General features: G+C 45.3%; 1 protein-coding gene across 11 annotated transcripts in view; it reads right to left on the reverse strand.

Moving 5' to 3' along the window:
* The window catches only part of TLN2 (talin 2), a 472001-nt gene that overhangs the window by 356012 nt on the left and 88478 nt on the right, over positions 1 to 27511 (reverse strand). For all 11 annotated transcript variants that reach the window (XM_021094283.1, XM_021094275.1, XM_021094269.1 and 8 more), the window contains exon 2: positions 19963 to 20052. The gene's annotated coding sequence lies outside the window, so the exon portion shown is untranslated. The remainder of the gene's footprint in view (positions 1 to 19962; positions 20053 to 27511) is intronic.

Below are 27511 nucleotides of genomic sequence, written 5' to 3' on the forward strand. Positions count from 1 at the left end.
ACTGCATATGCTTAATCCAACAAACATGCCAAGTGGCCCTTCTAAGTAGCCACTAAGAAAGCCAGAAAGGGGGGCACATAGATGGGGAGGGAACAGACTCCTGATCATGTGGGAGCTTAAAAGACTCAGAGATTCAGCATGAACACTGCACAACAGGTTCAGGACATGCTTTGCAGGATTCAAATGGTTCTACCCAATCACTTACTCGTGCGCCACAGTTGCCACAAAGTGATGATGATTCTGAATTATCAGGAAAAACATTGTTCGTGCACACTCTTCCAAACAAAGAAATACAAGAAATGTTTAGACAGATCTCCAAAGTATTTTTAATGAATTAAGTTCAAGAGCTTTCAAGTGTAAGAATCTGTTCTCTGAGAAGTTCACACACTGTGAAATGCTTCATCCTACAATGAAGGTGGATAAAACAGGGCCGTTTTTTGAGGCTTTCTGTTTCAAGTTCAGTAGTTAACACTTCCCAGTAAGTATACTCGGTATTACTGCTTCTTTAACCTAGCTCCTTGTAAAGCCAAGGATGCCTTTCAGTCACCTCAGCCATGCCAGGTTTATGCACAAGTTGATAAGAAACTTCAAACAGTTACTGAAGGTGTAAACATAAAGAGCCTGTCAGCCTTTTAATGATCTCAGAGATTCAGTCTTCTTAATAATTTCACAGATGAGGTCAGTGGGTGATCCTAGGGGTTGCACCACTGTACTGGAAAAGAAAAAAAAAGTCCTAGACAAAATAACAAAATACATTAAGAAAAGCAAGTTCAGATTAGATAGAAGCAGAGCATTTACTTAATCAAAAAAAAATCGAATTCTTATATTTTTAACATGTATAAAATTCCAGATTTTTAATTTCTTAATCCAGACACAAAGCTTAGTGCATCCTTAGTTTTCAAACAGCAAGTAAAAGGCCATCAGGGCTCCAGCATCAGCAGAGAGGGGCCAGATGCTGAGGATAACAGAAGAACCTACAACCCCATCACCAATAGAGGAATTTAGATGGACACTGGAATGTATTCTGTTTTTACAGTTTTCAACAATAAACGTATCTTCTCAATCATGAGTCGCCTAAGGTTATTAAGCTGACTGTGGAGTCTCTTGGCATAAAACCATCCTCAGGAGGCAAAAACAATCATATTGCAATGAGGCTCTTGCTATCCCTGAGGGACCTATGGCTGGTTGAGTTCTGGGAGGTTGAAACTCAAGGACAGAACTCTATGGAACCATTTCCAAAGATCATCAACCCAAAGATACTGCTGGACGTGGAAACAGACTTCTTCCCATCTAAGGAAGCAGGAGCCATGCATTCCTAGGAGGGCATGTTCTAGAAGAAGCCAAGAAAAACACCAATGGGCATTCAAGTCATCCAGAGATGTTCCAAATGGCCATTCTAACAATCTAATTAAATATGCACTCATTTAGTCTAATTTTGTTTCACCGCAGAGACTTAATCTTCTTGAATCAAGTATTACGATTTCCAATGGAAAATGAAGCGACTCTCACTCTCATCCCCTTGCTATCTGGGGAAAGGAGCAATGGAGAAAACACAAGTGCACTTGCCGATACCATCCACACTCAGAAGCAGACAGGGAGCCCTCCATCCCTCATGTCATGGGTACACTCATTCCCACCGTCAACTTTTCTTAAATGCCTACTGTGCCTCAGGTATGCCCTAGGCACACGGGATGCAGCCATGAATAAAACTAGGGCCTCAACCCCATGGGTATCAGAAATGTCAACAAAAATTCCAACACACCCAGGCAAGTGCAGTAACAGACACTGGGGGAAAATCAGAGCCCAAAGAAAGAGCATATCGCCTCCGTCTTGGGGGAGGGAAGGAGACCTAGCCAGAGGCAGCTTTGCAGAAGGGGGAAAAGAGGCAGGAACAAGGAAAGTGAAGCACAAAGAATTCTCCTCTTTATTTGGTTACAGAAGGGGTTTTTTTGTTTGTTTGTTTGCCTTTTGTCCTCTTTAGGGCCGCACCCTAGGCATATGGAGGTTTCCAGGTTAGGGGTCTGATTGGATCTACAGTTGCTGGCCTACACCACAGCCACAGCAATGCGAGATCCCAGCCGCATCTGCAACCTACACACAGCTCACAGCAATGCCAGATCCTTAACCCACTGAGTGAGGCCAGGGATCGAACCTGCAACTTCATGGTTCCTAGTCAGATTCATTTCCGCTGCGCCATGACGGGAACTCCTTTGGTTACAGAAGATTATTTAGGAGTTCCCATCGTGGCTCAGTGGTTAATGAATCTGACTAGGAACCATGAGATTTCGGGTTCGATCCCTGGCCTCGCTCAGTGGGTTAAGGATCCGGCATTGCTGTGAGCTGTGGTGTAGGTTGCAGACTTGGCTCAGATTTGGCGTTGCTGTGGCTCTGGTGTGGGCCAGCAGCAACGCTCCGATTAGGCCCCTAGCCTAGGAACCTCCATATGCCAAGGGTACGGCCCTAGAAATGACAAAAAAAAAAAAGAAGAAGAAGATTGTTTGTTTACCTTATAGATTAAGTGTATTTAAATGAAACATTACTGTGTGTGTATGAACTGAACAATAAATGACAAAGCACCGAAAAGTTAGTTACAATCCATTAAAGAGATGATCTACATAATTTCTAAAAATTACATCTATGCAAATCACAGCCCAATCCTTAGGAGGGAAGGCACTGGTAAACTAAATACATAAATGTATAGAATCAACCTTCCACTGCCAGGAACCATCAAGCACTGATAATACCACATAACCATATAGGAGTGGGACTCTCCAAACTTTAATGTGCACACAAATCACCTAGAGACCATGTTAAATAGCAAGTTCTATTCTGGAAGCTGGGGGTGGGGGTGGGCAGGGGGGCGGGGAGCCTGAGAGTCTGCATTTCTAATAAGCTCCCAGGTTATGCAGATGCTACTGGACCCCTGGCCCACTCTAATCAGTGAGGGTGAGGAGGGCCAGCAGTGCTCAGTCCTGACAGAGCATTCTCAACACACACGCAACTCTTGAACAATACAAATTCCAATACTCTGAAACCTAGTGAGCGAGGATCTTAGGAGATGGGATTCCCTGTCATATCTTCCTAAGCTGTACAGGTGGTTCTCAGGTGCAGCCAGACTTGTGAACCACAGATACGGAGCCCTTCTCAGAAGTAAGGCTCTCATATACTTCACCCCAGGAAATAGCTTAGTTCTCTCTGTACATAGGTAATACCAACAGCTGTGGAAGACACTCATGGGGACACTGAGCTGGGAAGAGGATGCCCAGCTAAGCTGGCCAGACTGGTCACATCAACACAGTCATCCCTGGAATGACAGCCTCCATGAGCCGACGACTGTGGTAGACTCTATCTTGACTCTTTTCATCCACTGTAATTGCTTTCCAAAGCTAGTGCTTAGATCATTATCATTGTCTGTGTAGCTTCATAAAAACACACAAAGAGGAAAAGGACTCCTTTTTTTCTGCCTAAAAATTATAGATAAGGGGTCATCCATGATGAAAGACTGGAAAGAGGCCAAAAGACAAACATGCAATTAACCATCCCAATGCCTCCAGGCTCCAATCTTGAAAAGGCTTCCCTCACTGCAAAGTACAATTTCGTTAATAAAAGGGATCAAGCGGAATGTGGTCCTTCAGGGCTTTCACACACAAAATCGCTTCTGGAAAAAGCAAGAATGATATGACAGTTTACCGTCTCCAGGTGCAATAGGCGACAGAGCTGGGCCCATTTGGAACACCAGCATTTCATGTTTCTCTATATCCACTTCCATTTCATGAGGCACTTCAAATTGTGCATCATGTATTGAGCCTCTTGCTCCCAATTCCTACCCATCTCATTAAAAGTGGTAAGCTGTGATTCCCTTCTCACCCTGGCAGAAGGCGGGAAGATGTTCAACTGTGAGGTCTCATTTACCCCTAAAGAGGAGAGCTCCCTATGGGAATGGTATTTCCAAGACTGGTTTCAATTTAAATAACCAAGATATGGAAGCAATCAAATTGTCCATCAACAGATAAACAGATTAAGAAGTTGTGGTATACACATACACACACACAGTGTATATGTATATATGTATATGTGTATATATACACACACACACATACACACAATGGAATATTAGCCATAAAAAAGAATCAAACTTTGCCACTCGAAGCAACATGAATGGACTTAGAGGTCATTTTGCCGAGTGAATTAACTCAGAAAAAAAACAGTGTATTACATAACTTAAATGTGGAATCTAATACAGAAAACTAGGAAATAAACTAAAGTAGACTCACAGATAAAGAGAACAAAGTGGTTACTAGTGGTAAGGCAGGAGGCAATATATGGGTAGGGGTAAAAAAAAAAACAGGTTATTATGGGATTTTATGAAATCACATGTGTGAAAGTTCAATCTTTCACTCAAAAAAAAAAAAAAAAGTATTATAGTCAGGATCAACAAGCAGGGCTCTCTAGTTTATACTCTGGGGAGAAAGATCCAAAGCTTCTTTAACTGTATATACATGGGTCACATCACTCAAGGAAAGAAGAAAAAAAGGGGGAAGCAGCAGCTTGTAATTCCTACCACGCGCCACAATGCATCATGTTCATCTCTCTCTCTATTCTTGGGTCCCAAGAGGGTAATTGTATAAAGAAATGAATGACTAGATAAATAACTGGAAATAACAGGATGACCAACATCCTGTCTTCCAGGACTGCCGTTTTCTAGCTGGGAGACGGAGACAGCACAGTATAATTGCAAGAGCAGTGAACAAAGTTCAAGCTCCGAGTGGCAGCAAGGAGTTGGTGAAGGCTGTGTCTGGACTTGGGTCCTCCAGTTCCACCTTGGTATGCCCTCCCCTGCTCCATACTGACTTCCTGGAAGTGAACATCAACAGGATTACAGGAAGGGAGTAAGGGGAGGGCCCAGGTGGGGGTGGGGTGCCCAGGGAAGCGGTCTGAGCGGGTAGCATCTGAGGCAGGCTCAGAGGAGGAGCTGGGCTGCCCTGGCTGTCAGGGACCCACATCACAGCTGTCTTTCAGTGAATCCGCTGAGCAGCTACTTACCACTTACCAGTACTGAATAAGTACGGGGGTGGGGAGGGTGGGAGACACACACATGATGTCTTTTCAAATGAACATCTTCTTTCCTCTTTCTTTAAAAAAAAATTTTTTTTTAATCCCTATCTGTGAGGACTGGGAAAGGACAGACAAAAGCCTAGGACAGGCAAGAAATAGGGATTTCCCCCCGCCTCCCCGCCGCCAACAAAAAGAATATGCAGTGGTGACAGGAGTTCCTGGTAATTTTATCCTATCTGTGGAAGCATGACTCCTAAAACAGAGAATCATCCAGAAATCTCCTATGGGGCCTGAACCTCTGCCATGTAATGATTTTTCCTTCTTCAGGGAAAAAAGGTTAACAAAGTGCAACCTTTATTCTAAATAAGGTCACATAGGCCTTTCTGCAGTCAGATATGTGCTCTGAGAATGAACATGTACAAATCCCTTGCTTGAATGGACATCTCCCTAATCTACTTCTGGAGAGGCTCATGCTTTTGTTTAAAATCCCCGAGACCCTGACAGCTGAGGCCCAGCCATCAGCAGAGGCTGTAATTTAATTTTGCCAAGAGCCCAGGACCTCAGCCCTGGGGATGGTCAGCCCCAAGTGAAGGTGGCAGGGCCAGGGCGTCCCCTTGGCTGCATCCACCCCAACACCGAGGTAACACACCAGCCCAGGGGATCTCAGAACCCTTGGGATAAGCAAAACTGCTGCGAGCAATGAGGACAGAGGTACATGTGACATCTAGTGGCCCATCTGCTATCCTCTGACCTCCTACCATTTGTCTTCCTGAGAATAAGGAATCCCAGGATCACCCCAGCAGACAGGGGCTGCATCCCTAATTTAGACAGATTTAAAAACCTTCCTCACCACTATCCTCCTTCCAGGAGGTTCGGTGCTATGTGCTTTCATTAGACTTAGGCTCCTCTGTGATGGCCAGCTTATTATGTGGGAGAATAAAGAGGGTGATGCTGTGTAGATATGGGAGAACCTTTTATAAGACAAGCTTAGAACAAATTCACTTCTAACAATAACATGCTCAAATTCATCTTATACGCCTAATAAAAAACAGTTACCGAGACCGTAACTTACTGCATGATTATTATGAGCCAGGCGTGGGGATGGATGCTTCACCTGCATTACCTTGTCCAGTGCCCTTCTCACAGCAATCCTACCAAGTGGGTCGGTTACCAGCATTTTACAGATGAAGAAACTGAAGCTCAGGAGTTTTCTAACCAGCATGCACCACCCAGCTTTTAGATGGTGAGGAAACATTACATTTGAACCCAGACCTGGGTGACAAGTGTGGGGTGGTATGGCTCTGCCATTTCTGACACAGTTGAAGATTCTCAGACGAAAGTTTACTGTTTGCTGCGTTACCAGTGCTGCAGCTGGGCAGCAGCTGTTCAGGGACCAAACTTCCCAGATCATGATTTATACCCATTATCTGGCTCTCCAGCTACACACTACAAATATCCCAACCCAGCATCCCAAAGAAGGCAGAAGGGAACACGAAGCAAATGCAAGTGGTTATTTCCAGATTTCCAATCCTTCTACCCCTAACAGGAAGGTCACACCAACACTCCATGCTCTCCAAAGCAACACAGTGAGAAGGTGGCCAGAACATCAAACTGGGCTATTACATGCTTTCCAAAGCACCGCCTCAACCCACCTCTCAAGGGTCATCAGAAATGCAAGAACTGACCTAGTTCTCTGTGATTACAAGGATTCCATCATAACAGAAGGCAACAGTTTGCAATAGATCAGGTAAAATAAAACCTTATTTGCACATGTTCACGTAAGAATTTCACAAGGAGTTCCCTTCATGGCTCAGTGGTTAATGAACCCAACTAGTATCCATAAGAACGCGTGTTCGATCCCTGGCTTCAATCAGTAGGTTAAGGATTCAGCGTTGCTGGGAGCTGTGGTGTAGGTTGCCAGTGCTGCTCGGATCCTGCGTTGCTATGGCTGTGCTGTAGGCTGGCAGCTGTAGCTCTGATTCAACCCCTAGTCTGGGAACCCCATATGCCACAGGTGAGGCCCTTTAAAAAAAAAAAAAAAAAAGAAGAATTTCACAATTTTTGCAAATTTCACAATTTAGAACCTTTATAACTTTCCTGGAAGCTATAAGGAAAAATGAAAGGAAAAGAAAAGTTACATATTAAAGAATTATTTACTTTTAAAACAAAGGATCTCTCCAGATAGCATGATTATGAGGGTAATTTTTATTTCCTTTTACTGATTTGGATTTCCTAATGTATCTGTAATAGCACAGATTACTTATATAGGAAACAAAATTTGTAAGTTGCTTCTGCATAGCTTAGCTTGCTCATAAAATGACCATGTGTTAGATATTCAGCCACTTATATAAATACATACCAGCAATTAAGGGGTAAACAAACTCCCCACCAATGCAGCTTTCCCCTTCCCCCAATTCTCGGAGGTCAATTATTTATTTTCTCTTGGTGAAATGAGGCTTCATCTGCCTTGAAGTACATTCCTGAACAAAAACACAGGATACACCCCCAATGATGACAGAGACACCTCTTTCCAGCAGAAAGGAGAAATGAGGCTCCCACTGTCATACATCTCAAAGCACTACAGAGTAGGAGCCAAAGGTGGTACTGACCCCAAAGCTATCTGACAGGCAGTTGGCAGTCTCCTCCCATCTGCGACAGGGCACTGTTCTCACTGTGTTCTTGTAGACTCTGGATTTGTCTACGTGGCGTCTGTTCATCACAGGGACAGCTACATGAACTACTTCTTCATCTTCTATATTCTTGGGCTCTGGCATTTGGGGCTTTAGCCCTGGGGAGAGATGGCCCCTACCAGAGCCAGCCAGTTGTATCCCTCATACACAATCAATCCAGCCAATCCACAGTCTGCCTTCCCTCCACCTCCACCATCACCTCCTTTATCCAGCTCTCACACATCAAGCCCATAACTCATCCCAGGCCCAGGCACTTGGCACCTAGAGACAACCCCTATGGCCCAAAGCCCCCCAGGATTATTTAAACTAGCCAGTTCCCGACTGTTGACTATGCCCTGCCTTGCCTTTCCTATGGACATGCCCATCAAGGCTCTGGCCAAGGCTTTCTCCTCCCTCCTGGCCTTGGTAATGACCCTGATGTGGGCTTGCCCTGCCACTCAGGAAATTTAAGTAACAGAAATCGTCTTTCACTGGCATTAACCTCTCCATATCATCATGCCTCTGAAAGTTCGGACCCAGACCCAGAACAGCTAGCAGCCCTGAGCAATGAGAAAAAGCCTCTAAGCAGAAACTAAACCATTGCTAAGCCCATGAACTTGAGGTCACAGAAGAGAGCAATTCCTAGCATGTCAGAATCTACCTACCAACTAGGTGCACCCTGGATTCTTTCCTTCCTTACTTGAAGCCCTAGTACTATCTGAACATCCAGGGGTTCTGAGGTAGACTTGGGTGGTCAAATGAGATAAGGTACATGGCTTGTCCCCTCTGATATGTCCCAACAGTCTGGAGGGTAGCCACTTTTTCAAGCCTGCACAGAATTCTGAGTCACAAAGGAGAAAAAGTGAAATTATGATACTTATCCACTACTTCTTAAGTGGGAAAGTATATAATGTACTTCAGATGTTTGTAAGAAAAACAGAACCGTTTCGCCTATAATTGGGGGAAATTTCAATTACATAGGTAACTCACTTATTCTGAATTCTTTCCTCCTGGAAGATATCAAAGTCAGTGAGGCACCACTGCTTTTTCAGAGTATTTACTTTTAATTTGCTCCAGCTCTTCTCAAAATCTTATTCTTCTCATGCCCTAGACATCTTAGTCCTCCCTCATCCATGAATCTCAGTCTCCCTTTTCTGTACCTTCCCCAACACCTAGCCTCATCACGACCACTACCAGACATTTCAGTATTAGCCACAGGTGACTCAGTGTAAACAGATGGATGCATACTTGGTCAAAGCCCCTTTGTCACGCAAAAATTCCTCAGGCATAGAAGGGACGGAGTAGGACAGACTGGAGGGTTTGGAGTTAGAAGATACCAACTATCACATTTAGAATGGATCAACAAGAAGGTTGATCAACAGGGAACTCCATCCAATCTCCTGGATAGACCATGATGGAAAAGAGTATTAAGGATGTATATATATATATATACCCACACACACACACACACATATATATACATATAAATGAGTCAACCATGCTGTACAGCAGAAATTGGCACAACACTGTAAATCAACTATACTTTAATAAAAAATTTAAAAAATCCCATAGTCAGAAAAGCAAAAGGCAATTATCAGCATCTTCAAAATTTAAGGATATATACAGCTCTGAGAAGTTTTTGCTGATATCAAAGGACAGGATAGGGAATTAAATTATTAACCTTCTTTGGAAGAAGACAGAAGGTCTCCAAATCTAGTTTTCCTAAGGCTGCCTATAATTTTTACTCCAATTCAAGCACAAGCACAACCTCTGGGAATATATGGCCAGGCGTATTAATTTTTCCAACCAGCTGTCTCTGGGACGTGCTCAAGACCGGCTGTCATGATTCTTCTCATGACATGGACAAATGTGTCCCAAATCACCCAGCAATAACCCCACCAATACGTTCAGGCTTTACAACTGCCCAGAATCCATAAATCAATTTAATCTTTGTAATAGTCCTTTTAATAAAAAGGCCATATCCTTGAGGTCAGAGACTATGTCATGACTTTGTATGTGACCCCAGCTTCTTCTTTCTTTCTATTTTATTTTATTGGCTGCACCCACAGCATGCAGAAGTTCCCAGGCCAGGGATCGAACCTGTGCCTCAACAGTGACCTGAGCCACAACAATGCCAACACCAGATCCTTAACTTGCTGAGCCACCACAGAATTCCTCCAGCTTTTAAGCAGCATACTAGGTAGGACACCCAAGATATACTGTTACTCATCATAAGTATTTGTGATCATTTATTATATTTCATTTTTATTCATTTACTTATTTTGCTTTTTAAGGCCATACTCACAGCATATCAAAGTTCCCAGGCTAAGGGTCAAATCGGAGCTACAGCTGCCGGCCTACACCACAGCAATTCCAGATCCGAGCCACATCTGGGACCTACATACACCACAGCTCACAGCAGCACTGGATCCTGAACCCACTAAGCAAAGACAGGGATCAAACTCGTATCCTCATGGACATTACTCAGATTCGTTACTGCTGAGCCACAACAGGAACTCCTAATATTTCATTTTTAGAGGTATCATTTCCCCCTTTTTTTTATTTTTTATTTTATTTTACTGTCCCTAAAACAAGATTCTATGTGGTCATGTTGTTTGCTTCTTAATAAAAAGTGGGAACAATAGCTCAAGTGTCCAACATCAAATAGTCCATGACCTAGAACAAGTCTGAGAAGAACAGGTTTGAAAAGCTTTCATCAAGGTTATCCTGGCCACCATCAAACTAATGTCCCGAGCTCTAAGCAGCAAGCACATCCTTCCCATGCAGCCTCCTAAATCTTGAAAGTCACATCCACAAAGAATCCCACAATCTCCCAATGGTCTTGGAGCAAGCATTCTGGATCTTAGGAATCCCATCATCAGTCTGGGAGCTTACACGCCCAATACGCAAACATCATGCAAATCCAAGCAGCTCAACAAGTCCACTTCAGAAAAGAATCTCAAAAGAGGAGTGTGGTGGCAGCAGCCTGGACCATCATCTTCGGCATTTACAGAACTGTCAAATCCACACAACAAGACTTCTCCTCAGCCCCATCTATCTTTTCTGCTCCCAGATAATAAGGAGGCAGCCAGGGCCATCAGACATAGTCAAAGAGAACTCAGGGTCCACAGAACTCTTGCACTCTTACTCTTGGCCCAAGGCCGGAGAAGACATTCTGTTCCTACCTGGGGGAAGCTCTTCCTATGTGCGGGCTCAAAGGACATTAGCCCTTCCATCTACACTCAGGCACAGTCCCTGCAGAGAACAAGGGTGCCCGCTTTAGGGACATCCCATGTAGTGAAAAGCACTTGCAAACCAAGACTTAACTTTAATGGAGGAAGACATTCTCTTTAAATGCTCACCTCCTTTGGAACTCATAGATTAAATTATAAAACTCAACACCACATTAACCAAAGGGTCAACTATGTTAATTAACCACATTAACATCACCAGTGTGGGGACAAAGAGCCATCGAGTGCTTCCTGATATGATATACTGAGAAAGAGTCCAAACAGCCTTTATATGGCATTCCTGACAACGATGAACAATCTCCTGGTGAGCAATTATCATACAAATCCAAAGTGTTAGGAACTGACATTTTTTTAAAGAATATAAGCCAATGTCATCAAAAACAAAATAAAACAAAAAGGCAGAGGGACTGTTCCCAATTAAAGGGGATGACAGACGTGATACTGGATAAAATCTGCGTGATCCTAAATTTAATCCGTCGGGGAAGAACTGCGATAAAGGACATTACTGTGTTATGCAGCAAAATTTGGATATCAACTGTTTATTTAATCATAGTATATCAACGTCATATGTCCCATTTTTACTAGTTGAACTGTAGTTACAGAAAGGAATGTACTTGTTCTTAGGAAAGACACGATGAAACTGTTTAGGGGTCAAGGAGCATGCCATGTATTGCTTTCAAATTGTTCAATGAAGATAACACACACAAGAGAAGAATTAAGCAAATGTGGCAAAATATTCATACTTGATGAATTTAGGTTAGGCTATACAGTTCTTTATATTTTGGAAACTTTTCTTAAGTTTGAGATTATTTTAAAATAAAATCTTTTAAAACCACACCAATACAACTTCACCTACAGTAAATACCATTTCTACAACAAATGGATTCAGTAACGCAGGGCCCCCACTCAAAGTAAACTCATCTCCAATGATCCACCCAGCACAGACCCAGGTGACTTGTGCCACACTTCCACCTCCAAGCCAGCTGGGTACCTGGCCCCAGATCAGCCACTCAGATTCATCTCCCAGGAATTAGGAACTGAGAGGCAGAGACTGAGCCAGGAAGCTGTGAGGCACAGAGCAGAACAGAGGGAAGCATCAGGTGTGAGGGGTCCACAGGAGGTGTGGCCATAGGAGTGGATCCGGCTTTGCTAAGTAGGAGTGTGGTAGCACTGGGGAGAGACATCCCAGAGCTCCTCCTTAGAGCACGTATGAGTGCACTGGTGGGCACCTCTCAGGTATACAGCAAATGCTCAATAAAGACTGGCTGCCATCAGCAAATGCATTGAACAGCTCCACAGACCTCCCCACCACCGCTTCATTTTAGCTACCTCACCTGGGTCTCTGTTCCTTGGCATAGGAGTCTTGACAATAACAGGCTATCAATACAATGTGATAAAAGAGTCACCATGGGAGTTCCCCCTTTGGCTCACCGGATTACAAACCTGACTAGTATCCATGAGGATGCAGGGTCCATCCCTGGCCTCTCTCAGTGGTTTTAAGGATCTGACATTGCTGTGAACTGTGGTATAGGTCACAAACACCTCTTGGATCTGGCACTGCTGTGGCTGTGGTACAGGCCAGCAGCTGAAGCTCCAATTCAACCCCTAGCCTGGGAACTTCCATATGCCACAGGTGTGGCCCTAAAAAAAAAGAGAAAGAGAGAGAGAGAGACCATGAACTCTTACCCAGTAAGACAGAATGGGGAGGGGAGCCACCCACCCCACCCCCTGCTCCCATGCTGCTGTCCCCTTTCCCCATAGTTAAAAGCATCCTCCTCCTGTCCTTATCATGCCCAGAGCCTCTTATCCAGAGACAAACTGGCTGCGGTGAAGGGTACAGCCTGACACAGAGACCACTCCACCCCCACCAGGCATAACACAGTGTGGGAGACAGCAGGACATGAAAGACTTGGGCCTGGATCATTTGGATCCACTTCTGCCACTAACCTCCTTGCAAACCTGGCAAATTACCACACTTGCCCGTCCCTATGGGTAGACAGAACAATAGTACCCAACATTGCATGTCTTTATCTCCAGAACCTGTTGTAGCATATGCTACAATACATGGCAAAGTGGACTCCGCAGATGTGATTAACCAAAGCATCTCAAGATGGGGAGTGTCCCCTGGGTTATCCAGCTGGGCCCACAGGAGTCAAAAAGGGTCCTTAAAAACAGAGAAACTTTCCCAGTTGTGGTCAGAGGGAGATTACAACATAGCTGGATTTGAAGATGGAGGAAACCAGCTAAGGAAAGTAGGTGGCCTCTAGAAGCTGCAAAAGGCAGAAAGATGGATCCTCCTCTAGAGTACCTAGAAGGAACAGAGTCCTTGATTCTGGCCCACTGAGGCTTGCATCAGGCTTCTAATCTACACAATCACAAGATAAAATAGATTGATGGCCTTTTAAGTCACTAAGTTTGTGATCATTTGTGATTATAGCAATAGAAATACAGGCCTTATTCTCAAGTCTGGAAGTGAGTGGGTTTTCATCCTTTCCAACAAACAGGATTAGTGGAGCCTAGAGTCTGCTTCCTGATCTCCTAGAAGCCCCAGGGGGCACCCCTGGAAACACCTAAAATCTCTACAGGCAATCAATTCACAAAACTAACAACCTCCAGGTCAGACTGAACTTATCTGGTATCATCTGCCCTTGTTCAGTAGAGTATTTTGCTACCAGATCTCTAACCTTTCTTTTTTTAGTAATAAAAGTAAAATGGCTCCCAAGTTACTCAGTAATTGGCAAACCCCAATGGCCCCGAACCCAGCATCCACATTGCATCCATTTCATCAGTAAGCGCTCCCTGGCAACCACGCCCACCCCCAGGGCTTTCGCGCTGCCTCTGATCCAGTAGTGCAATCACCACGGCCGCCTTCCAGATGTCTGAGTCATCCTAACCACTGCAGGTCCAAGCAGCAGCAGCTGGGTTGTGACCTCAAGGCAGCAAAGCCCAAACCCAGCCAGGGAAATTCAGCTGCTGCACAAGGATCACCCCCTCCCCTCCTCTCAAATTTCTCCAACATCCTCTCCATGCATCTGCTCTTCCATCTCCTGGGAGCCACACAGGCAGCCCAAGGACACGCTGCCAAGTATAATCCATGGGTGCAGTGACGCGCTCCAGCTACATCGCAGAGCTACTTAACTGACTGCTTCTGCTCTCAGTAGAGTGTTTGAGGGTATTTGTTACTATCAAAGTATTTCCACTGAACAGACCATCTTGGGAAGACAGCTATTGTCTTAACTACCATGCGGTCTCTCACCAATAAGGCCCAAGCCAAGCTACTATCAAGATGCTATGTTTTAGAGGAGAGCCTGTCCATAGCTTCCACTTCTTCATTCTACCAACAGCTGGAGTGCAGTTCTGATGCCAAAGGGTCAAAGAAAACCAAGACAGACCAAGGAGAAAAGAGCTGTCATTCCTTCTGATGACGGTCAATGTGTCTACTCAAAACTGGAGCCCACCAAGTGGGCTGCCCAGGAGATCTATCCAGAGATAGAGAGCATCACCACTACCGCAAAGAGCATCTATCAACCAAGGACTTGCACTGGAAATGGTTCTGACCCAAAAGAGAGGACTGTTCTAAGCAACCATGTGCAGGGATTGGCCAGACAGGGCACCGGCTGCTATACAGAAGGAAGAAGCCTATTCTAGGGTGGGCAGGGCGGCAAAGCTCACCCACAGGGAATTTTACCAGCCTTTTATCACCCTGTCATCAGCCACTACTGTTAAATACATGATCTGCCACAGATGCCTGCCGAATGACAAGGAGGGACCATGACTCTGCCGTGCAGAAATGTGCTCCTGAAATGTCACAGAGTACTTCTGGGGTTCGGGAGACCCTGGGTGCAAACAACCCAGCACAGCCACAGCAAGTATGCCCAGAAGCTTCCCTCTGAGCAGGAACAGAGGAAGGGGACTGGAGAAGGGAGAGGGGCCATGGGTGCCTGGGCAGCAAGGAGCTGTCTCCAGCCTGACGCACTTCTTCCCTCTGCCACGTGCTTCGACACACGCTCCTAGGCATCTATCACTCAGCACTGCTGGGTATAAACAAAAAAGGGAGGGATGCAGAGAAAAGGAGCCCTCATAGAGGACACGGTCAGTCCGGAGATGGCTTAAAGGCTGCAACAACCAGAGAGGACATCCTGGCAACCCCTGCTGGTTAGAGACTTTGTTTCAAGCCCAATGAACTCCCAGACCTGACATGGTCATATTTCTTTGGAGCCTCCTCTATACTTAGCTTTCAAAATGACAAAAATTTTCAAGATCAACATTCTGTGCTAGTGATGGCCCTTAGATCATTGGGAACCCAAATTAGATCTTTTTCAAGGTGAATTTTTAAAGGTGCCTATCTTTTGACATTGTAGTTTTATAGAAATGCCTACATAGTCTACAAGTAAGCGTTTCAAAAACGTTCACCACAAAATTACCAAAAAAAAAAAAAAAGGAAGAAGGAAAGAAGTTAAGTCAACCAACAACAGGAAAATGAAAGGTCATATAACTTACCTTTTCGTGTAAAAAATAAAATTAATAGAAAAATCATTAACCGTCTTTTAATATAGGATTGTATTAGCATGAAATCAATGCCCATTATTAATTTTCAAAATACATTGCACAGAGTATTATCCTACTACATTAATTTTGTTTTTAAAAAACATGCTTTCTCACACGCAAAGGATCATGAGGACATTATAGAAGAGTCCTGATACCAACTTCAAAATGTTTTTCCTTCTCACAAAGAGCAAACAGTATTAACAGTAGCCTTTATTATTCTTAAAGCAGGGAACAGCTTGGTCTTTGAGGAGGAACAAAGTGTAAAAACTGGCAAATCCCCAGTTAGTCAGGCCTTTAAAGAGAAACCATGCTTTTTAGGCTTTTTCTTTTTTTTTTTTTTTTTGCCACCCCCACGGCATGGGTAAGTTCCGGGGCCAGGGAACAAACCTGCGCCACGGCAGTGACCTGAGCCATGGCAGAGATAACACCGGATCCTTAACTTACCATACCACAAGGGAACTCCAGGCTTTTCTTTCGTAATAAAAAGAAACATGGCTCTGAGGGTCCCAAATGAGGCAAAGAGTTGTGATTGGGTATCACCATGGCCCCACAGTTTCAGACAAGGTAATAAAATGGATCAGAACATCCCATTTTCCTGGACAGGGCTATCTCTGAGCACTCAGCCATGGGCTGCAGGCAAAATCCTTCTGTGCCCCCCCACCCCAAGTGCTCATGAGCAATGCCCGCTCTAACTAGCATTGGGACATTCTGAATGACAGAGACTGACAGAATCCTGCCTTGAGTCAGAGGCAGGAAGCAAGGATAGCAAATCACGAAATATCTGAATCCTGTTTATCACGCCATTTGAAGGGGGAGGGGCCTGTGTCTCCACCCCCTGGCATCCATCTGTGTGCATGTTCTTACTTTATAATTTGTTATTTTAAAGTAAATCTGGTACAAAGAGGGGAGCCAGTCCCAAGCCTGGCAACCCTTCAGCATGACGCATAGGTCCCAAAGACTGGACACCTTGACTGGAGCTACCATTGAGAAGACTCATTACGAGGGCATCAGCACTCTTCACTTCTTCTAGGTCTGTTCCTTTTCTTCAGTATCAACAGCTTGCAAGGTATTCCTGTAACTTTGTATTTCTTTAAAAAACGTACTTTTAAAGGAAACCTGTTACACGTAACAAAGTACTTTGTTTTCTTTATCTTTTTTGGCTGCCCCACACTTTATGGAGTTCCCTGAACAGGAATCAGATCAGAGCCACAGTTGTGACTTAAGCCAAAGCTGCAACAATGCTGGATCTTTTAACCCATTGTGTCAGGCCGGGGATCAAGCTTACATTCTTAGCACTGCAGAGAAACCGCCTATCCCACTGCACCACAACGGGAACTCCAGAAAATATTTTAAACATTCATCTAACCTCTTCTACCCCTTTGCTGGTTTACTCTCTCCCATTTCCAGAAACAATTGAAGACCCCAGAGAAGGGGACTTCCGGGGTCCACAAAAGGCAAAGAACCACCACTGTTTATATATGAAGACTCGTCATCACAGAGACCCATCTGTCCACAATTACCACCACTCTGTCTGCTCAGGGATTCATCATCAGTGCTTACGAAGGCCTTACGCTCCTGACACACTGGCTGTAGATAAACCAACGGAATCATTGGGTTCCTTAACAAACATTTACTGAGCCCAAGGCTGAGACTGGGCTCTGGGATACAGGATGGATGAAGCATTAATTCCTATTCTCAAGGGGCTCATTTCCTCAAGGAAACCAGCTTCAGACATGAGCAAAGAGCTTGGCAGGAAGGAATGTACCCAGACTCAGGTGGAAAGGGACACTTCAGTCAGTCCTTGAAGAAGGAAAGGCCAGAGTGACCACACAGTGCTCCAAGAACATCATATCTACAATTCTCTCTGCTTAGTAAAAGTCACCTTCCTTTCCCTGTTGAGGAAACAGGCCCCCCAAATGGAAGCCACTAGACACTGGTGCTTCTATGAGCAACGGAAGCCCAGACATGGGCACAAGGTTCCCCACTGCAGAGCTGGGAGGTGAATCCAGCTCCAGATCCTTGACTCTGGATGCAAAAGCCTGTGTTTAAGATCCAGTTCCATGCTTTCATGGGTGGGCCCACTCTACCACTTCAGTGGGGAGGTGTGGACATAGACTTGGTAACAGCGTTTGCAACCCAAGTCTACTTGCACAGCTCCTGTATTGCCTAAAACACAAGAGTATATATCCTGCCTTGGATCCCTAGCTCTGTGGATTCAACTTAATTCTGTATTTGGCAAGTAGCTCTGCTTATACACAAACTCAGCTCATGAAACCAAAACCAGAGAACCTAATTCAAAACTTAAAACCCATAAAGCTCTAAAAAACTGTGTATCTGATACCAAATAGACAAAATAACCTTGAACAGAATGAGATGATTTGAAAATGGTCAGATATAGAAATCCTATCAAGTGGAATAAAAAAAAAAGGGTCTTCAAAGAACAATGGAATCAACCTGACCCTTCACCTACTGCCTCTGGCTCTAAGCCATCAAGGACTAGGTTATAGGCCTGATTCTCAGGATCACTGGCAGCCATCACAGTCCCCATAAAGACCTGTCCCCGGGCAGAGTGGCAGAAGCAAAAAGTTAGCCTCCAAAATGCACTTGTCTTTTCCCTGTTCATTTCTGCCCCATACTGACCAAGCTCCTCCTCTATTTGCTAATAACACAAATAATTAGCAACCCAATCTTGCTACCAGGAGTAAAATCCTATTTCTAGTAGGATAGTAAAAACAAGAAGAGGTAAAGCCCCAAGAAAGGTCCAGCAGACCTAGCTGGACCCTGACCCCACTTGCTGCGTGACCCCAGGCAAGCTCCTTCACCCCTGACCTCAATCCTACCCTCTGCAAAAGGGTGACTGCCTGCTTTACGGGTGGTTGGGAGGGTTAAGGCACAATGCCACATGCCCAGCACTTAGCCTGAAACCTAGTATGCTGTAAGCACTCCACAAATGGCCATTAGAACTATTAAGTACTCAGGTGGAGGATCACTCTGGCTCCTTGTAAAAACTAAACTCAACTTTTGAAAGGTCTGGCTGCAGCCATGCTGAGCCTGCACCAACACACCAGCATCTCAGAACAGTCCCTGGGGCCAACTCACCAGTTGGACTCAAGATACCCCATTTGGCAGCAGCTGAGCCCCCAAAACCCTTGCTCTGCCTGCTCCAAGGTTTCCGTGGTCGGTTCCCAGCTTCCAACATACTCTTTCTTCTCAACAGCCCCCATTAGCCCAGATGATGCAGCATGTTCTTAAACAAAAAAGAGCCTCAGTATTTTCAGACATGCCAACTTCAAAGTAGGCACAACTGCGAAGACCTCCTAGAGGGTCCATATCAATAAATTGAAAAAGGGAGGATTTCACTGACAATACCACAACACATAAAAATAGGGGATGAGCTCACAGACCCTGCTGAGGCTGACAGGCTCCCATACTCTTCGGTTGGGTTCCTATTTTCAGGCCACTCAGCCTCACATGGCTGAAAGAGACGACCGACCCGACCAGCTCCCACCCGGTCTCTGGAGACTTTACAGACACACACCTCAGGCAGTTCACCAAGAATCACACTCAAGGACAAGTCTCACAGGCATCAGGACCCTTGGATCTTCCTTCTCCAAGTGTGATCTGCAAACCAGCAGCTTTAGCATCACCTGGACCTTTTTAGAAATACAAGCCCCACCCAGATCTACCCTATCAAAGGTCTGAAGTTTATCTAGACCTGCAGGTGACAGGTGCTTTAGTACATTTAGGATGAAACAGTCCATCCAGCTAGGACCATGATAATTAACTTAGGTTTTATTTCATCTTTCTCTCTCTGCATGGCAATTCCACGACAGCACACACTATGCCTACCTTAGCCACTGGCACATAGTATGTAATCAATATTCGATACACAAATGAATGAGGGGTCTACCAAGTGACTCGAGAGACCCACCTTATGTTAAGTGCAAAGAAAGCGCAAGAAGGGCCTGAGAGAGAAGGAGATGGAACACCTGGCGGTGACAGAAAGTTGTCTTTAAATGAGGCAGTCAGAGTAGTCCTCTCTATAAAGGGCTTTACTCCAGGGTGGCATTAGGCTAAGGTGTGATGGATGAGAAAGAGCACACTGGGGAAGAGGGCCATCAGCCCTAAGAAACACCAAGCACCCTCATTTGCCACCATCAAGAATCTTTGCCTGGAGGCCACTGAGAATAGAGAACCAAGACTCCTAAGTTGGGCTCTGGGGTGGAACGAAGCAGCTTTGAGGAGTCAGATCCAGAAGGCCCTGTGACCGAGAGTAGAAAGGCCATGTCTGGAGTCATGGCTGCCACCCTCCAGGCTTCTGGAGCTGGGTGTGCCTGAGGAGGGCTACAGAGAGAGGCAGTCTATCAGCTGGGCTTTGTTTCCTGGCCACAACCCCTCCAGCCCTCAGGTTCCAAAGGAGAAACATAGAGACGACTTACTATTTTCGACAAGTCAATCCAGGAACTTGCGGGCAGCAGAGCATCCAAGGGACCAGGTGCCCCGTCCAGATGTTACCCTCCAGCAGCGCACTGGTAAAAAAAAAAAAAAAAAAAGACAAATGGCACACATTAGCAGGTGAGCATCATTCTCCCAGCATTAAATGACACTAGCAGGGTTCAGACTGTAAAGAGGGGAGAAAAGGAAAGCACCACGCCCAGTCAGTGGTCTGGGAGCACCATGCAGTGTCACAGGCGGCAATTCCTCTGCCCTCGATCTCGATGATGGCAGAGGCTCCATCCCACTAGCAGCAGCTCCAGAGCAGCCGCTCTGCAGACACCCACTGTAGGGTCCAGACGTGTGGCTGCAAAGTCCCTTGGAAATACTCAGGCTCAACCTCTCCTTTTACAGATGAGAAAAACGAAGTCTCAGAAAAGACAGGCCTTGCCCAAAATCAGCAGTGTGTAATGGCAAGGCCATGAGGGGAATCACAGAACCAAGCTTATAAAAAGTTTACGTTTACCTGTGTATTACCTTCCATCATGAAACTCAGGTTCTCAATAAATGTTATTCTTATTCGTCCTGGCTCTTAACAGAGGAGAAGAGACAAAGCAGCCTACAGTTCCAAATCTTAAACTGTTCGCCTAAATTCTCTCTCCTTAATCCCCAAAGACTTTCAACAGCCAAACTGAAACTCCTGGTTTTCTTCAAAGACAAAAGAAAAAGAGAAAGAAAACCCCAGAACTGTTCACATTTGAGTCCAAGAAGAAAAATCGAAAAACCTCACAACCTAAAAATCACGCATTTATGAGATATAATCAGCACACAACCAAAACAAAAGCTCCTTTTCCATACATCAGGCTTACAGATCCAAAAGACCAGAACCCTCCAGAGAAATGCCTGGAGATCCTAAAAGGTGCTCCCTTTCAAAGTTCAGGGGGTTAAGACTGTTGTTAAAGGTCATTTTGTTAAAATGAAATCAATGATCACACTGCTATCTTCAAGAAATGACTCTTCATCTAATTGTATATATAAGCTATAATCATGGAAATGGTCACCTCTTCCCCGAGGGGTTGCAAGTCCAGCTGACCCTGACACATCGGTGCAACCCTGGGCAGATCATGCCTAACACCTCGCTTATCTTCCACTAACTCACCCATAAAAGGACAGGGACGGGCTAAGACTCAGGTATCCTTCAGCTAGAATATTCTGAAATCCCCCTACATTGATGAAACAAGCTGAAAGTACCTCCCGTTAAGTCAGCTTATACAAAGCCTAATGACTCCCCTACTTTGAAGAAGTCAATGTCAGTCATTTTAAACTGCCATCTCTCTTAGGAAATAACTACAAAGCTGGTGTAACAACAATCACATTCTGTTTCTAGGCAGTTCCCTGCAGGAGGGACAAATCTGCCCCCACCCGCACTAAATGAGTATTTGGACCTGTTTCCCCAAAGGTCCATTATTATTTATAAGGGCAAAAGTTAGGGTTTCTTTTGCATGAAGGAGAATTTAGGCAGTGAGGTCATCTGTTTTGAAACTACAGCAACCATTCCAGTTTTTTTCCCTCCATTTTGGCATTTTAGTTACTCTGGGTCAAGAGGCCAAGATGCAAATTTTGGAGAAAATGCCAAGCCTGGTAGGCAACCCACAGAATGGCCAAAGATTCTGCCTAGACAATCCAGGGTACAACTTATTATGAGGTCCCCTTTCCAAAGTTAGGCATAGTCAGAGGTAAAAATCCAGCCCAGACTCACACACAAGGAGACTCACACACTTTTCAAGGCATCTTCAACAGTCTCAGGATTCATTTTAAAAATTAAAAAAATACGACCTACCACAATGGCCACATTATTCCCTATCCTTATGGGGCAGGATGGTCCATAAACTTGGCTGGAAATATGACAGACCTCTGCATACAGATGGAGAACATAATGGATTCAGTTTCAAAGGGTTCATGAGCACCCTGAAATGTCTCTGTAGCTCTGGTTAAAAATTCCAGCTTAATTGGCGTTCCCATTGTGGCTAAGTGGTTAGTGAACCCAAATAGCATCCATGAAGACGCAGGTTCAATCCCTGGCTTTGCTCAGTGGGTTAAGGATCTGGCATTGGTGTGAGCTGTGGTGTAGGTCACAGACGCAGCCAAGATCTTGTGTTGCTGTGGCTGTGGCTTAAGCCAGGGGCCACAGCTCCAATTGGACCCCTAGCCTGGGAACTTCCATATGCTGTGGGTGCGGCCCTAAAAAGACAGAAAGACCAAAAAAAAAAAAAAAAAAAAAATCCAACTTAATTAATATAAGGAATCCTTTTTCATCTTTCTCTCTGAACTTTCTACAAGCCCTAGATAAATAGGGTTGAGGAGCAAATCCCATTTACAGAGTGATGCACGAGGGCAGGGACCAGCAAGAAAATCAGCTTTTACGGCTGATGACTATGCAGCCAGCAATGCTAACAGCTGTTGTAGAGTTCTCAACTGGGCTGTGCCTGGAATCCTTTGCCAAACCGTTTCCACATGGACCTTCCCCGAAGCTGTGTTTGTCCTTGGTCCCCAAGTTTCAAAACTAAAAATACATCAACAAACATCTGCATTGTTTAGGAACGCATACACAGGTAACAAGGACTGGTTAAAATAAAAAATCAAGACTTTATCACAACTCTGAGGTGACAGGGAGGAGCGTCTAACATATTTAAGATGTTCAGAATGTTGATTTCCTCGCCTGGTTGTTGGCTTCCCTGATGTTCCAACTATTCATATGTTTCATATATTCTTCTCTATGTATGTTGCAGAGTAAAGCAACTGACCTTACAGAGAGATTCAGGTCGGTGACAAGGACCCCCAGGACTTGTCATCTCAGCCCCAGCTCAAGACACGGCAGTGAAACTCTGGAGCCAGCCCAGTGCCTATCTGAGGTTGGGGCCCGCCAGGGAACAGTGACCAGCTCTAGCCCCCAAGCACTGTCTATAAATACATCTTTTTTACAAGTCCACACCCTTGGACAGTCCTGTGTTCTGGGCTGAGGCCACACTGACCTCCGCTGCTGCCCGTCACTCTGGGAAGAGCTGGTGTTAGGTTTCTGAGAACCCACTGGTCTTTCCTCTTCCAGCTCACAGGCCTGTTTCCTGGGGCACATTCTGTTACCGTGAACCATCTCAGTAATTCTTCCTGAACAGCTGAGAAAGAAGCGAAGCCCAGACACTTATGTGGAGCTCGGAGGAACTCAGCTGGACACAGAGGCCGGGGTTCCTCACCATGACTCCACCGTCCTTGCGAGAACTCTGCTCATTCAGTGAGGGGTCAAAAGATCCATCAGCCAGAGAAAAAGGTGGACAGCATATGGAGACATGACGGGGACATCTCCATTTCTAGCCCTTCCCACACACTTGGCAATACAGTCTCGACAAACTAAGGAACATACGCTCCTTTCCTCACCATTTGAGCAACAATATACCATTACAAAAAGAGCCTTTTGGGGGCAATCTTACAAGCCGACAAAAGTTACCATTTTTTTTTTTAATTACAACAGCCAAATATTGACATCATGACGTCAAACAACACTTTAAGCCAGGATTGGAGAGCCTGCACCCATGCCCTGGGCAGGACAGACACACAGTAAAAACTGCCTAATAAAGGAGGTACGGTGGTCCCTCATCTCTGCTCAGTCTTTTCTACTCTTCTCCTAGCTCAAGTCTGCATTTTAAAAAGACAAAGCAAAATGCAAATTAAAAATACAAAACCCGGCGAGTTCCCGTCATGGCTCAGCAATTAAAGAACCCGACTAGTATCCATGAGGATGAAGGTTCAATCCCTGGCCTCCTTCATGGGGTTAAGGACCTGGCGTTGCCATGAGCTGTGGTATGGGTTGCAGACGCAGCTCGGATCCTGTGTTGCTGTGGCCGTGGGGTAGGCCGGTGGCTACAACTCTGATTTAAACCCTAGTCTGGGAACTTCTATATGCCGCGAGTGTGGCCCTAAAAAGACAAAAAAAAAAAAAATACAAACCCCACTCTCAGGAGTTCCCTGGTGGCTCAGTGGGTTAAGGGTCTGGCAACATCATTGCTATGGCTCTGGTTGCAGCTGTGGCATAGGTTCAAACCCAGGCCCCGGAACTTCTGTTTGCTGCAGATTCAGCCCCAAAAAAGGGGGAAAAAAAATACAAAACTCACCCTCTGTCACATTCAAAAGTAAAACATCCCATTGGATTCTTCCCCTTTTGCTGAGCTTGAGATGGGCATAGCTTCGTGTGTTTGTGTGTGTGTGTGTGTACACAAGCATGCACACGAGTACACACATGCAAACAAGCCCAACATTCTTGACTGACTCAAAACAATAGCTTATGGGGAAACTATCACTCAGAGGTCAGGAAGAGTAAAGGCTGGCCAATTCCAGAAAGACAAAAGGTTTTAGCAACTAACATGAGAACAAAATGATCTTACACCACTTTCACTCTGAGCCAGTGCCTAAGTGGGATCCTTCTCAAACTTGAAGTGCTCACTTACAGGCAGCGTCACTGTTTCCACCCTAGGGGACCCAAGCGGGAGGATGGCCAAGCCAGAAACAGATTCCGGGGCAGCTATTTGATGTTCAACCCAGACAACCTACAGACGGGGGCTCCTCAGCCAAGGAAGGGGCTGGAATGCTTTGTGAGGCGGGAGACCTTATCCTCAGCCATTAGTCACTACATCCAATAGCTAGTTCCTTTCAGTGAAGGGCCTGGGCCAAGAAGGAAAGTGGACCCTCCAATAAAAAGGCTTGCATCTCTGGGCACCAGATTGTGCTGTAACCTGCAGTCCTCACCCCTCCTCTCTTGTACCTCTAAGAACTCAGGAAAGAAAAAAACCACACTCAGTAGGTCTCTCCCTCCATGATCAGACTTGCTGCCAGGGTAGGAGTGCCATGCAGACGGGGTCGGTGGAGGCACGGGCATGCCCCAGATTTACTACACACTAAGGCATGAAATTCCAAATGCTGCAAGAGCTCCATACCAAAAAAACAAACAACCCCATCAACAAAGGGGCAGAAGATCTAAACAGACAATTCTCCAAAGAAGACATACAGATGGCCAAAAAACACATGAAAAGATGTTCAACATCACTCATTATTAGAGAGATGCAAATCAAAACCACTATGAGGTACCACCTTACACCAGCCAGAATGGCCATCATCAAAAAGTCTACAAACAGTAAGTGTTGGAGACCGTGTGGAGAAAAAGGAACACTAGTACACTGTTGATGGGATTGTAAATTGGTGCAACCACTGTGGAAAGCAGTATGGAGATTCCTCAGAAAACTAAAAATAAGATTACCATTTGATCCAGCAATCCCACTCCTGGACATCTATCCAGAGAAAACCACGACTCGCAAAGACACATGTACTCCGATGTTCATTGCAGCACTATTTACAATAGCCAAGACATGGAAACAACCTAAACATCCATCGACAGAGGAGTGGATCAAGAAGATGTGGTACATATACACAATGGAAGATTACTCAGCCATTAAAAAGAACGAAATACCAGCATTTTTTGCAACATGGATGGACCTAGAAACTATCATGCTAAGTGAAGTCAGCCATACAATGAGACACCAACATCCAATGCTTTCACTGACATGTGGAATCTGAAAAAAGGACAGACTGAACTTCTTTGCAGAACAGATGCTGACTCAGACACTGAAAAATTTATGGTCTCCAGAGGAGACATTTTGGGGAGTAGGGGGATGTGCTTGGGTTGTGGGATGGAAATCCTGTGAAATTGGGTTGTGATGATCATTATACAACTACAGATATGATAAATTCATTTGAGTAATAAAAAAAAAAATTAAATGCTGCAAGAGGAAGAAAAGCAGATAGTACCTTCTAAGGTCAAAATGTCCTGCAGATACCTCCACCCCTCAAATATAATAGTAGTTGTACTTCTAGGATCCTTGAGAGGGAAAATATCGAGTCATAAATGCTCTTAAATCAATTTTTAATTCATCCCAACAGCCCCTACATACATTTTTAAAACAGCAAAAAATAACTCCAAGGCATTATTAATTTATTCTATAGGCAAATACTTGACACATTCAGATTAAGGATCTCTTGCAGAACTTCCACAAAATAGTAAAACAGCATGTTGTTTTGCCTCAATGTGGTGCTGGAGCCAGGGTTGGAGGTTTCAAGAAACAAAAACGAAAACACAAAAACCCAGAACCTTTGCCATACTTAAGAGGCTATGCCAATTTGGAAGAAACTTTAGGTCACATGCGAAGGTAGGGACTAGTTTTTTTGTTTGTTTTTTGCTTTTTAGGGCCACACTCGTGGCATATGGAGGTTCCTGGGCGAGGGGTTGAATCGGAGCTACAGCTGCCAGCCTACACCAAAGCCACAGCCACACTGGATCCAAGCCCCATCTCAACCTACACCACAGCTGATGGCAACACCGGATGCTCAACCCCTACTGAGAGAGGCCAGGGGTTGAACCCGCAACCTCATGGTTCCTCATCAGAATCTTTCCCACTGCATCACGACGGGAACTCCAGAAACTAGTTTTGAAATAAGCTATTACCTGTATCGCCTCCTGCAGCTGAGTGGTCTTCAGAGCACAACCCCCAACTAGAATCCCATGTCCATCCCTCCTGCAATTAATTCCCTCCAGAGGGACCCCACCACCACCACCACCTCACCACATTTGTCACAGGTTCCAAATAGTCTCGTCTCTCGTCTGTCTCAACCTGGAGCTCCTTGAGGGCATAGACTGCCCTCTCCTGCTGGTACCCTTAGCACCTTGCACAGACTAATAGTTGGGAAAAGGAGGGAAGAGGGAGAAAGATGATGTTTTATAGAGGCCTTTGCAGGTAACTAAGATGAACAATACAAGTTTGGGGAGGCAAACGGTATGAGTGGACCTTTCCCCCTCAGCCCAGCATAACTCAGTCATTTCACATTCAACTTTGAAAACTCAGAACTGTGCTAAGGGTACAAGCCAGTATCTGACAGTCTCCCCAGAGGCCTGGTCCATGTAAGCAGCCCAGCTCACCATCAATCAGGCTGACAGCAGCAGGGAGACAGAATTAGACTCAGAGGTGCCCACGGTCCTCTTCCAGAAGCCCTTCTGCCCGGCTTGTACAGCTGCCTTTTCTATCCTTTCCCCCCCTCCCCTGCGCTGGGAGTTCTCCACTGCTTCCAGGATGCAGTTCAAACCCCTTACCACAGGATGAAGCCTTGCACCCTCAGCCCCTGTCCCGAGACATCCCCCGCCCCGCCCCAGCCCTGGAGCCACAACCTAGTCCCAGGAGCAGTCTAGGGTCCAGGAAGCTCCCCACCCCGCCACATCCTGCCCTCTCCTCACCCACTTTGGGGTCTGTCCCCAAGCCATTCATTCCTTCCAGGAAAGCCCAACCCCCTCACCTGATACCACTCTACCTCCCTCCAAAACCCAGATCACACATCCCCAAGCATCCAAGACGACCCCTCCAAGCCCCCTGAGTCCCAATTAGCCTTTCTTTCCCCACACACAGAGGCTTCTGTTCTGCTGTGAGAAACCTCACACCCAGGGAGTGAGCTTCCGCGTGA

The sequence above is a fragment of the Sus scrofa genome, chromosome 1 (genome assembly GCF_000003025.6).
Source record: "Sus scrofa isolate TJ Tabasco breed Duroc chromosome 1, Sscrofa11.1, whole genome shotgun sequence".
Classification (NCBI taxonomy): Eukaryota; Metazoa; Chordata; class Mammalia; order Artiodactyla; family Suidae; genus Sus; species Sus scrofa.